The sequence below is a fragment of the Rhinatrema bivittatum genome, chromosome 3 (genome assembly GCF_901001135.1).
Source record: "Rhinatrema bivittatum chromosome 3, aRhiBiv1.1, whole genome shotgun sequence".
NCBI lineage: Eukaryota > Metazoa > Chordata > Amphibia > Gymnophiona > Rhinatrematidae > Rhinatrema > Rhinatrema bivittatum.
In genome coordinates this window covers 561,213,702-561,227,244 of record NC_042617.1, presented here as the reverse complement: position 1 = coordinate 561,227,244, position 13,543 = coordinate 561,213,702, and positions in this window count along the sequence as shown.

The following is a 13,543-nucleotide window of genomic DNA, read 5'->3' as shown; positions in this document are numbered from 1 at the left end:
AGGAAGATCACAACACTCCTGGTATTAATAGGGATAGGGCACTGCGTGCAGGAAGATCACAACACCCCTGGTATCAGGGATAGGGCACTGTGTGCAGGAAGATCACAATACCCCGGAGGAGTGAGGGTCAGGCAGCTCCCCCCTGTCTGTGAAGCCAGCCTCTCACTAGTAATGCAGGGGAGGGAGCTGTCTCAGACTTCACCATCCTCCCCCCCCCCCCCCTCACCCACACACCATTCACTAGCTGGGACATGGGGGAAGTCAGGAGTGAGGGTCAGGCAGCTCCCCCCTGTCTGTGAAGCCAGCCTCTCACTAGTAATGCAGGGAGGGAGCTGTCTCAGACTTCACCATCCTTCCCCCCCCCTCACCCACACACCATTCACTAGCTGGGATATGGGGGAAGTCAGGAGTGAGGGTCAGGCAGCTCCCCCCCTGTCTGTGAAGCCAGCCTCTCACTAGTAATGCAGGGAGGGAGCTGTCTCAGACTGGTATCAGGGATAGGGCACTGAGTGCAGGAAGATCACAACACCCCTGGTATCAGGAATAGGGCACAGGTTCTAGTCATATTGACTGATCACATTACTTTTTTTGTCAACTACCAACAGTTTTCATTTCCCATCCCCCCAACCATCACCTCAGTTGGATCCTTGGCAACATCAATAGATAAGAGGGCAGCCAGCCAATAGGAATACATATTCATTCCTAACTGACCTTTACTGACCTGGATAGTGTCAATAATTTGTATCATTTTCTGTTAGTGTTCCTGAGTTTTCATTCCATTTCCCATCCCCCCAACCATCACCTCAGTGGGAACCTGGTTAACATCAATAGATAAGAGGGCAGCCAGCCAATAGGAACACATATTCATTCCTAACTGACCTTTACTGACCTGGAAAGTGTCAATTTGTATCATTTTCAGTTAGTGCGCACTAACTCGAGGTAGTGCGCACTAACTGGGAGTTAGTGCGCACTAACTCCCGTTAGTGCGCACTAACACGATTTAACGATTTTTAACGATAAATCGTTAGAATTTCTATTGTATTGTGTTCTATAACGATTTAAGACGATATTAAAATTATCGGACGATAATTTTAATCGTTGAAAAACGATTCACATCCCTATAACATAGTCCCTTATCGGGAGTTTAGGAAATAGGGCTGAAAAGGTGAGTCTTAGGAGAAGGCCTGGTTGAAAACCCATGCCTTAGCTTTTTTCCTGATCTTGAGATAGCATGGCTTAGTAACAGGGTTAGTGGCACTTTGTTTCAAATTTTTGGTGTGTTACAGCTGAAAGCACAGAATCTGATGCAGGACAATTCTACTTCAACTTAGATGCAGTAAGTGCATTCTGACTAGCAACACATAGGCTCTACCTAAACCCACTAAAGATGGAGGCATTCTGGGAAAGTAGAAGAGGTTGATCACATACAGTGCAATTTTCTGTACAAGGGGTGTCAAAACTGCTAGAGAAAAAGCCTCCTGTATGTGATTCAAAGTTAACCATGCAATGCCAATGCCAGGTGTCAGCTGTTCTTCATAGTACTTTTTTTCTTCCTGTGGCAAATTTGTTATCTTCAGCCAAACAAATAGAATCCAAACACCAGAATCTCTCTGCACTAGGTCACTGCTCTGTCTGGAGGCTATTGCTCTGTTCTCCAGGAGGTTGCAAAGGGACAGGTCATCCCCTATCTTGCCCTCGCCAGGGAAAGATTTCCCCATGACTTCTCCCCAGGCAACACCCAGGGATCTTGCAGTCTTCTTACAAAGACAATGTTAGAAAATCCTAAAACAACCCTGAGAACCAACCCTACCAGCCAGTGAGTAGATTGGAAAGGCAGCCTCCTGACCTCTTTCTAGGTCTGCAGGCAGATGGCACCTGAGTCCAGGGTTAGGCCCAAAATATAACCAATGCAAAAACTCCTGCACCGCCTCTACCTTCATAACTTAAGTTGCACTGCCCCACTTTATAAAGGAGAGCACCACAGGGGACGCCTGTCTCAGCGTCCTCAAAGGGAGGGGCTGTAACGAATGGTGCCGCCCCAAAATCTCCACCTATCTATTCCTAGCTAAAGGAGTTAAACTAAGGGCACTACTGGTAATGAATCCCAGTGGGTCATTACACATGCCAGTATACTCAAGGGGAAACATGCATCTTACCCCTTAAGGAAAAATCAGGTTAACACATCTCCATAAAACACAATATAAACCATTACCCCAGATTACTCCAAATGCCATCCTGCGGTCACTTAGAAATACTGCCAGCACACTAATTTTTTTCCATAACTTTCCCAACCAAGAAGACACCAGGATTTCCCCCAACCAAAGCCCCTTGTACAACTCTCATGGATGGCAGCACAGTTTGTGTCTGATATTGTATACCCATTGGAGAAACAATGGGAAGAGGGCATCCATCAACTGGTCCTTTAATTTAAAGGAATTATGAAACAGAAGTTGCTATACATCCTGCAAAACTCCAGCATGGTTCACAGCCCTTTCATGACCATGTTACTCTTGTGCATGTCAATGGCAAAATGCCGTTGAGTCATAGTGGTGCTCACCGCCACATTCCATACTTTCAAATCATAAATACAGTTAATGTTGGTGTGTTCGCCCCATGTGCTACGGGAATTGAGAGAACTCTTCTCCAATGATTGAGTCCCAGGTGATAGGAAATCATGAGATGACAATGAAGTTCTTGTAGAGTGCACAGCCCATACCTAACACTTGGTTGACAGTTGATGTAGTGTGGGATGGCCTAGGCTTCTATCGAACATTTCCATTGCCCAGGTGAGCTGCACTACCTCCTCTTAGGCCTCAGCTCATGAGGGTTTCTCCTGCGTGCTCTCAGTCAAGACACTACTCCCTCTGATCACTTCCTCCACTAATATGTCAGGGTCTGGCTTGGCCTCCAGGCTGCTCTTCCAGGGGAGATTCCTCTTTTACAATGGGCCTCTTCCATACCCTGGATCTCTTCCATACCCATCTCTCACCCCTCATCACTAGCTAGTAGCAGCAATATCCCAGCCCAACATCTAGTAGCCCCATGGGACAGGACACTTACCAGCATGGTCTTGGTGTTCATTCTTCTGGGTACCTCCACACTGGCATCCACCTCCAGGAATACTGCCGATAAACACTGGCAACACTGCAGGGCCACTGGCTGGGGTTGCTGAAATGTGTACATTCTATGTATTCCGTCAATGCCATCATTCCATATCCTTGCAAGGACAGTTGAATACACCCTCAATGGTAGAATTAGCAAACATTTGTCACAGTTGGTCTAAGCTCAACAGCTCCCAGGCTTTGGGATCACTGCCTTTGGCCAGTGTGGGGGAGGAGTTTGGCTTTCCAGGCAGCTGGAAAACCACGTCATGGGAAGAAAAACTCCATTGCCACGTCTGACTGTTTTCTCCTTAGGCCTACGCTTAGTATAAAGAAAATGTTTGCTCCGACCGCAGCATATGAACAGCCCCCAGCTAACAGGAAGTCAGCAGGAAACATATTTAGTGCAAAGCTCTTGCAGCAGCTCATGACCTACTTGCATTTATGTGCCTTTCACACCTAGATAGTTTAGAACAAATGACCAGCTAATGACCTCCCCCTCCCTGCCTGAAGATTGACCGTTTGCACCTCTCTGCACCCACGTAGTAAAAGGTCAGCATAAACATTTATGTGGAAATATTGTAGCAGTAAACATGTGACGTATGTATCATATCAAATGCTATGAGATCATTTACAATAAAAGAGGAGCCTTCCCAAAAGCCTGGAAGAGCACGCTTCACCCTGAAGACCGTCTGAGGTGTTTTCATTGCGACATGTGGTGAGCCCGACGTGATGTAAGTCTTGATCCAAGGAGTGACCCGAGACGTGACAACTCCCTGCTCATTCAGCTGGACAGAAAGCCTAGATGCGCATCGTAAAACAGCAAAACTCGCTCCTGCAAACGTAAGTATTTTTTTCTCAGCGAGTTTGCTCCCTACAACAGACCCGTCGTAAGTATTTATTCAGCGAGTTTGTTCCCAAACATTCGTGAGTATGGGAGATAGCATTTCAATTCAGCATAGAAGTCATGCGGAAGAACTGAAAATATTAGTGAAGAATCATTATTTAGTCACCAAGGGAGAAAGGGTACATATCAAATTGGGGGATATGGAAAAATTGATGAAAGAAATAGTTTGTCGTTGTCCCTGGTACCCCGAATCAGGAACTCTAAATGTAGAAGATTGGATCCAGATAGGTAATAGTCTGCATACATATCCACGAGCTCCTTTAAAGCAGTTATTGCTCTGGAAAAAATGTACAGAGACTTTAGAACACATCAGGACTAAAAATCTCAAGGCACCACTTTTAGTTCATGCGTCCTTAGACACAGACAGTAAAGAAACAGACAGACTGTCCGTCAGCACAGCTAGTACACACACTCATCCCTTACCAGATTTGCAAAATCCCTCAGGAACAGCAACTTCGCTGTATCCTCAGCTTCCCATGCCAGAACCCATGACGCAGTCCATTCAGACTTCCCAGTTTGATTCAGAAAAACAGCTCCTAGGCACAATTGAACCACAACCTGGCCAGTGTGGTCCAATTTGCAAAGAAAATCTTACAGGAGAAGAATTATTAGAAGGACTTCAAGTCTTTCCCATTACAGAAAGGATTAATGAACTAGGGAGGATAGAATATGAATCCATAGAACATCTGGGAACACACACTCACAAGGCACAGTCCCCAACCACGGCTCCCGTGGTTTCCTCTGCGTTCATCTCAGAGAAAAAACCTCAGGAAGCTAAAGACACTGAAATCAGAGAAGCTAGTCTCTCTCCGCCTTACCCTAAAGCTCTTTCACCACCCATAAATTCCCTGTATCCTGAACTGTCACTGCCTCCTGACCTTCCTGAATTGTCACTGATTGAACCTCCTGACCTGTCACCTAACCCTTGCCTCCAATCCATGCCTATTTTCCTTGAGAATAATGAGGAAGGCACGGACAGTAGTGAGGAAGTTGAAAAAGTCATTGTACCTTCGCCTGTCGCTGGTCCTCCAGCAGCACAAGTTGCCAAATTAGAACGTTCATTTTTTTATGTCACCATTTGGGTTGATTAATTTCATGGATGGACGCTTGCCTTAAGCCCACAAAAAAGAGTCTGTCCTCTGGAAGGATCTCTGACAACAATTGAATTGAACACCGCCCGGAGCGCCGTACGCAGTAAAAATGCTCCCAGGTCTTCCAAGAAATTAGCATATATGACCTTGGGCCAGGTACTCCTAATATCGCAGCAGCGATATAAGCAAGAACGGTTTCCAACGTGAGAGAAATGAGTTAATAAGACAGTACAATGCTCTATTGGAAACCAGAATAAACAAAACATACGTATTTAAAGCACATTTCCCTACAGGAAATGATAGGGGCCCCTCGCACATCAAAAAAGATTCAATGTATGTTACAACTGTGTTGAAATTTGGCCAAGACACTGTAAATTTCATGTGAAATATTTTCCTTTTCACAAAGTTAAAATTGGACCAAAATTAAAATGACCTCGTGATTCTGAACCTTATATTTCATAGCTATTGATTACATTAATAGTGCACAGAATTAGTTTTGTTTAGGATAAAGTAGATTAGGATAAAATCTGACTATTGATTCATTGAATGGAGTTTTTTCCTCTGTTTCTTTTTCTCTTGAGAAACACTGTTCCTCCCACACACTGTCTTTCTGTTGTTAACTCGTGTGGGGGAGGGAGAACTTTTGAAAATAAAAAAACTGAACTTAGTACTGCAGTTTATCTCTCTAATTTTGTATTTGTATATATCTGATACATTTCTTTAACTGTGCGCTGAAGCTCAGATCTTCTGCTGATCCAAATCTATTTTCCCTCAAGCTTCAAAACTAAAACTTTTTAATGCTTTCAAACTGTGTTAATACTGAATTGAGGTTACTGACAATCTGAAAGGACATTTTAACCACAGAGTTAAACTGTCTCTTAGGGAAGCAAAAGTTGCTTTACCGTAAAAGCACTGTTCTAGGAAACTGCTTCTGTCAGTTCAGTGCTGAGCAAAGAAAAAAAAAAAAAGACAAAGAGGAAGTACGTTTTGTGGTGACAGGCACAGCACTGCTTATAGAAGTATTCTTGTCAGTGACTTGTGCGGCGAACGGAAATAAGAAAAAAAACAGTTACTTTTGTTTAAATGGAGCATATTCAAGCTCTACTCATTTGATAAATTAACTGATGTTTAAGTTCTAATTATTCTAATTACTTAGTATTGCACATTATACTTCAGCTCAGAATCTTATTGCTTAAATTTATTCTAGGTTAACATCTATAAAGTGATGATAGTGCATCCACTATGAGGCACTGTGTTATTCTACCAAATGTTACTACCAGATGTACCATATTGTTTTGTTATCTTCATAATTCTTTGAATACTAGTTTTATTTCAGGAAACTTCAGTTTTATTTTCTTTTTCTAAATTTTATTCAGAATTCTGAACTTTTATTTTTACTGATAGAGGTTGCTACATCTAAAGCAATCCCTCCCAAGTCTTTTCTTGCAAATCCAAATTGATTTTATTAAATGGTATAATAGAATTAATTCTCCAAGGTTAAAAATGTAACAATTTCACTTTAATCATTACCTTAATAATTTTTTGCTGAGTGCCAGAATTTAATATTTTCCAGATTGACAGTCTTCCTGTCATGAGACATGTGAAGATGAACGCTTTACTTTGCAGCTTATTTTAACATTTTTTCAAACATTTCTTACACATCCTTTTGATTTTTGATTTTTGATCTAATTTATTTCTGTTACATCTTGCTATGACACTTAAGCTGATGCTTCATTGTTTTTACTCATAAAGTGGAAAAACATTATATAAGATTAGTAATAGTAGAATTATAGCCATAATGAAATGTCATTACTTAATCTGAATTTCAGTTTTTTCCCTATATTAGGTACCCGACGCTACAAGAAACACATATCACAATTTAAGCCTTGATGAATGAAAAATTGATACACCTTGCTGTAAGATTGACTGACATCATTAAATTTTATTAAACTTGCTGCAGCAGTCAGCGCAAAAAGCAGAACTAGCTGCAGTCATTCTACCCTTGCAATTTTTATCAATGCTAATTTAAACATTATTTCTGATAGCCAGTATGTTTGTAATGTTGCTTCTTCTCTTCCTGGAGCATAAACACAAACAAACAGAAAGCGGGAAATGCCATGCCATTGGACTTTGCCATTGATCTTCCCCCTAAAACACTTTAAATCATCTAAATATATCAAATTCCAATCAGACCACAGTCGCGGATAATCATTATGGGACTAAAGTTAGTCACCCACAACCATCAGTTTTGTATTGCCTAATACTGTCTGGCATGGTCCCGTTCCCGGGCATGCTACTGTGCTTTCTTTCACAGGTCCAATTTGGGTGCCAATCCATTGTATGAAGCCGTGGAAAGATGGAAAGGTGTCCGGATCCACAAAACCCGATCCCAAACTTCTCCCTGAGCCTCCACAATCCACAGACGGTCAGAGACCGGACTCCCCGCAAAAAGCAGCCCCTGATGACCTGGAGATAGATCAAAGCCCTATCCCACCAATCTGCACAACTCCTGGAACAGCAAGGCTTTGAGAAAACTCCAGAGAACTTCTTATTAGCTGCCTTTTCTTGCCTGAATGCCAACTCATTAACAATTGTGTTCTGTATACTCATATTTAGCTTCATCTCTCCTGCCATTGCGATGTCTGAACAAGAACTATTGACAATCCAATATGTACATTACCGATGCACAGACTTTATCACAACTATTGAACAAACAGATTGCTGGGTTTGCATACACATGCCAACCCATTCCAGAGAAGGACTATTGATGCATGCAGTTCTTTTTAACCTATCAGGATGGACTACTTACCCATGGACTTACCAATGGGTCCTTTATAAATTCACCAGTCAATTACACAGTAATGTATTTGAATAGTAGGGTACAAATTAATGCTGTTTTTGTTGGAATATAATAATTACAGTATCACAGGGCTCAGGGTAAGGGAAATACTCATATTGCAATCAAACCTTCATTCTGCACCACATCATATCTAGAAAATACTCCTTCCCTAATGCAACCATCACTGACCACATGCACAATTTCACAAACATCTCCTGGCTCCAAGTCTCAGAAAGACTATTCTCATTGCTGTATATATATATATATCAGATTATAAAGCAAATCTTACACATACCATAGAGCAGATAGAGACCATGATTGCAGAAGAGCCACCCTCAGATAGTACACCAGCATCCCCCTGGGACTGGCTATAGTCCTGGCTTCCTAATATCGGTGGTATCACACGACTCCTTCCTGTTGCATTCCTGAAGATAGGCTTCCTTGTTTGGCTTGCTGCATTCAGTACATTACCCCATCTCATATCCATCCTAAAACCTCAATCTCGGCCTGGATAAAGAGATGTTCTGTATGTTGCTTACAATTAAATAAAATTAAAAAATAGAAAAAGACGAGATGTGGGGGAGGAGTTTGGCTTTCCAGGCAGCTGGAAAACCACGTCATGGGAAGAAAAACTCCATTGCCACGTCTGACTGTTTTCTCCTTAGGCCTACGCTTAGTATAAAGAAAATGTTTGCTCCGACCGCAGCATATGAACAGCCCCCAGCTAACAGGAAGTCAGCAGGAAACATATTTAGTGCAAAGCTCTTGCAGCAGCTCATGACCTACTTGCATTTATGTGCCTTTCACACCTAGATAGTTTAGAACAAATGACCAGCTAATGACCTCCCCCTCCCTGCCTGAAGATTGACCGTTTGCACCTCTCTGCACCCACGTAGTAAAAGGTCAGCATAAACATTTATGTGGAAATATTGTAGCAGTAAACATGTGACGTATGTATCATATCAAATGCTATGAGATCATTTACAATAAAAGAGGAGCCTTCCCAAAAGCCTGGAAGAGCACGCTTCACCCTGAAGACCGTCTGAGGTGTTTTCATTGCGACAGGCCAGGTCTTGGATTCTATTACCAGCCAACTGACTCCTTTTCTCAGCTAATCGAACCAATTTGTTGTCCTCCATAGTTCAGCTTTAGAGAAGTCCAAGATCATCACCCAGCATTCTTTGGCTAAGTTTCTGTCAGAATCTTGATATCTCTCCATCTCTGTGCTCCTGCATTTCAGGGTGGGGCAAGCAGCTAGCCCAGATATCCCTTGATCCTTGTGGTGGGGAGGAATCTTTCTTTGCCCGCAAAACTTGGCATACACTGAGCGGCTGCTGAATGATGATGCTTTGCTCCTCTCACTGCTCTTGCATACATCCTCCTTCATTGTCTTTTGATGCAAACCCGCCATCTTCTTGCTTCAATGGCGGGAATTCCGACATCTTGGTCCAATGTCACAAAAATTGAAAAAGTATGGTAAATCCACATGAATCACATAGAAAACTGGGGATATGAAATCCATGACAGCGGGTCCCTATTAGGATGCCACTCTTATGTAACTGGTCCCCTGTTTGTGCGATCAGCATCAACCAGAGGCATTCCTGGAAACTCTCCGGATATGGCCCGGAGACTCCGGAATTCTACAGGAATTGCCGGGTCTCTGGGCCAACATCCAAAAACTCTGGGTGCCAGTGGTGTGCCAATGGGAGGACAGGGGATCCCATCCTCCCCAGCCAAGAAAAGACTCCATAGATGCTGGGGGATCCCATCATGCCCGGCAGAAGAAGTGAAACAGGTTCCCAGTCAGGCCCATTGCTACCAGATATGCATACCCGGAAGGGGCGATGACGGCCAAGAAGAGGAGGAGGGCCACAAGGCCACCAATGGACCTCCATCTTATTGGTGGCCAAAATGAAGAGGAGAGCTGTGAGGCCGTTGGAGGACCCCATTCCACCAGTGGCTGAAATGAAGAGCTGGCCAGCAAGGAGGGAGTCCATTCTCCTGCTCCTCTGTATTGGCATTTGGTATTCAAACCATGTGCAGCTAGCACTACTCTATGCTGATCTCGCGATGCATGAGATCATCATAAAAGAAGTGCTAGCCATGTGACATTTGACTAGTGCAGGGGCCTGCACACAAAGTGGAACAGCAGAATGGGCTCCCCTGTCTGCTCCCAATGGTGTGTGTGAGCGAATTGGAACCTGCCTCAGTGTGTGTGTGTGTGAATGGGAACCTGACTGGGGGGGTGTGTGTGTGTGTGTGTGTGTGTGTGTGAATGGGAACCTGACTGGGGTGTATGTGTGTGTGTGTGTGTGAATGGGAACCTGACTGGGGTGTGTGTGTGTGTGTGTGTGTGTGTGTGTGTGTGTGTGTGAATGGGAACCTGACTGGGGTGTGTGTGTGTGTGTGTGTGTGTGTGTGTGAGTGAATGAGAACCTGACTGGGGGGGGGGGGGTGTGTGTGAATGTGAGCTTACCTCTATGTCTGAAGAAAGTTTGTGCTGCCCCACTAATCCACGACACAGAGTTGCCTTTTCATAGATAGAGTTCTTCCTATTTGAGTGCTAGCAGTTAGTACTATTTTAGTATGGGAAGTTTACTATACAATTATTGTCATTTTGTTTACTCAAGACTTTGAGGGCCAAACCCACACCGAACATGTTACAATATGCCTAATGCCATATGCGTTTACTAGGTGGCACTATAGCAGTGCATGGTTTTCCTCATTTTGTTAAAAAAAAACAAAAAACAACCCAGTGTGTCTTGTAGGACTGTGATGTAACCAGCGGCCTAACCCATGCCATGCCTTGCCACTTCATGGCCTGCCCCAGGATCTACCCACCACTTTTATACCAAAGAGTACGCTTTCAGCATTATTACCTAAATAATGCTGAAAGCTTCCAGGATCACAGAACACAGCAATCCCAGCAAGGGCAAGGCAGGGGACAATTTTGAAGGTAACTGGTGGGTGGGAGGGTGTTAGCCTGGGATAGGGGGGAGGGAGAGGTGGCAGTGGGGGGAGGAAACGGGGCAAGTTACAGATTTTTTAGCGGGGAGGGAGAAGGGAGGAGGGAGGCATGGCCAGCGGCGATCTTCTTAAGTTAAACATTTTTTTTTAGGTGCCAGCTTTCTGGGAGAGCAGTGGAAGAAGGGGGGTTGAGACGTGGTGTTGGAGGGAGTGGGCATCAGGCCGGGAGGCCTGCAACTTGGGGTTTGTTTTTTTTTTAACCTGCACTACATACCATGGATATCTCTGAAGATTTCTGGGTAAGTAGATAGTTATCTGGCTACACGAGGCCAGATAATTTCAGACCTAACCGGCCATATTCAATCAATGGCTGGTTAAGGTTAAAGTTATCTGGGTATATGTAGCTGGATAACTTTAAACAAGTGTATTCAGTGGGATGTTGTTTATTCTGTTGAATATACTGGACAAGTTATTTGCTTTAAACCAAAATTTGACTGCTAATCCAGATTTTATCAGCATTGTTCTAATAGAATTTGATTAGCATGTTGTATAATTTTATTTTGGGATGGTGAATATGGAACTGACTTATGATGAATTTCATAAACCTTCATGAAATTCTGTCTTATCTGTGATAAACTTACTTTCAATACTAGAACAAATTAATTTCAGCTTCTTTCTTTTATGGCATTCTGAGTATCGTACAGAGTCAATGAAAATATCTGGGACTTTGTCTTTGTGCTTAATCAACATCTAAGTAAAGAAATTAAGACAAACTGGTAGGCCATAGTCAGGATTGTTAGTAGGTCACAGCTACTGTGACAAAATACAAATAATTTAACTATAATGTTGAGAGAATATTTAGAAACCAGCTACAGAAAAAATGATCAACAAAATTATCCAAAACAGGACATTCAAAACCAACTAAATAAAACCAAGTCCAGCCCCTTAAACATAGATTGGAGAGGGCCACGCTTTAACATCATATTAAGAGAAGGCTGATCTACATAGGCTTGCGTAAAGAGGAATGTCTAAAGATTCCCTAAGCTTAGATTTCCTAAACTTAGCATAATCATTTTCTAACTGCAGCCCTAAAGGAAAAGAGTTCAAGACTAGGGGCTTTAAAGGCTAAGCAGTTGATCTTTAACTGGACATGACGTGAAATGGGTAACCAGTGCAGTTCAATTAACAATGGGGTAACATGACCAAATTGTTTCTTGACAATGATTAACTTGGCTGCTGTATTCTGCACAGTCTGGAGTCGTCAAGTAAGATTGGCAGAAAGACCATGAAACAATGTGTTACAATAATCAAGCCAGCTTAGAATGAGTGAATACGTTAAGGTTTTGAGATCACAGATATCCAAGAATGGTATGAGTCTCTGTAAAGAATGGAGAAAGTAATAGGAGAAATGAATTAAGTTAGAAACATGCTGTGAAAAACTGAGCTGGGTGTCAAGATGTATTCCCAAGTGGTAACGGTGCTTTTAAGTTGAATGGGTGTGTCAGCCATGGCGGAGATGGAAGATCTTGAGAATCCTTGCTTCTAGTTAACCACATTGCTTTGGATTTCTCCAGGTTTACTTTTAACTTAGTTTGAGCCATTTGACAATTTCTGTAAGACAATTATTGAAGTTGCACAGGGGATCATCAGTTGTAAGATCAAGGTTGGCATCCACCTGTATGTCATCTGCATAGAGGTAAATGCAAAAAAACCCCAAGATTCTGTATGAGCGTTGCTAAGGGAGAAAGATACAGATTAAAGAGGATGGCAGAAAGCCAGAACCCTGCAGAACACCACAGACTAGATAATAAGATTTAGAAACAAGAAAGTTCCAGTACAGTTGATAGGATCTATTTTCTAGGAAAGACTTGAACCAAAGAAGTGGTAGGTCATGAACCCCAATGTCAAAAAGGTGATTAAGCAGAAACTGATGATCCATTGTATCGAATGTGGCACTCATGTCTTAAAAAAATGACCCAGAAAACAAAGAGGAAGACGGTCTAAAAAAACCGTGAGGAATAAAATAAAGAATAGCCGAAAGTCCTTCAAAAATCCTTTATTAATTGCCCGACTCTAGGCCTGAGTTTCGCCCATCAAAGGGCTGCTTCAGGGGCTGAATAGAATTTAAATTGTCATGTTCATAGGTAAGCTCGATCCATTGAACATCCACAAAGATTCAATCTTTGTGGATGTTAGACGCATTTCAAATTTTGAAGCTGCTTTAACCACAATCGAGAATTTCCCGATTGTTGGTTGAATACACAATATCTGCGTGGTTTAATGGACATAGTAAACCTGTAAGCTCATCGATGATAGCTATGTGAGCCTGTGATGTATTTCAATGGATCGAGCTTACCTATGAACATGACAATTTAAATTCTATTCAGCCCCTGAAGCAGCCCTTTGATGGGCGAAACTCAGGCCTAGAGTCGGGCAATTAATAAAGGATTTTTGAAGGACTTTCAGCTATTCTTTATTTTATTCCTCACGGCTTAAAAAAATGGCCAACACTGATTTATCCTGGATCAAGACAAACTGATGTCTCATGTCAGTGACATAAGAACATAAGAAATTACCATGCTGGGTCAGACAAAGGGTCCATCAAGCCCAGCATCCTGTTTATAACAGAGGCCAAACC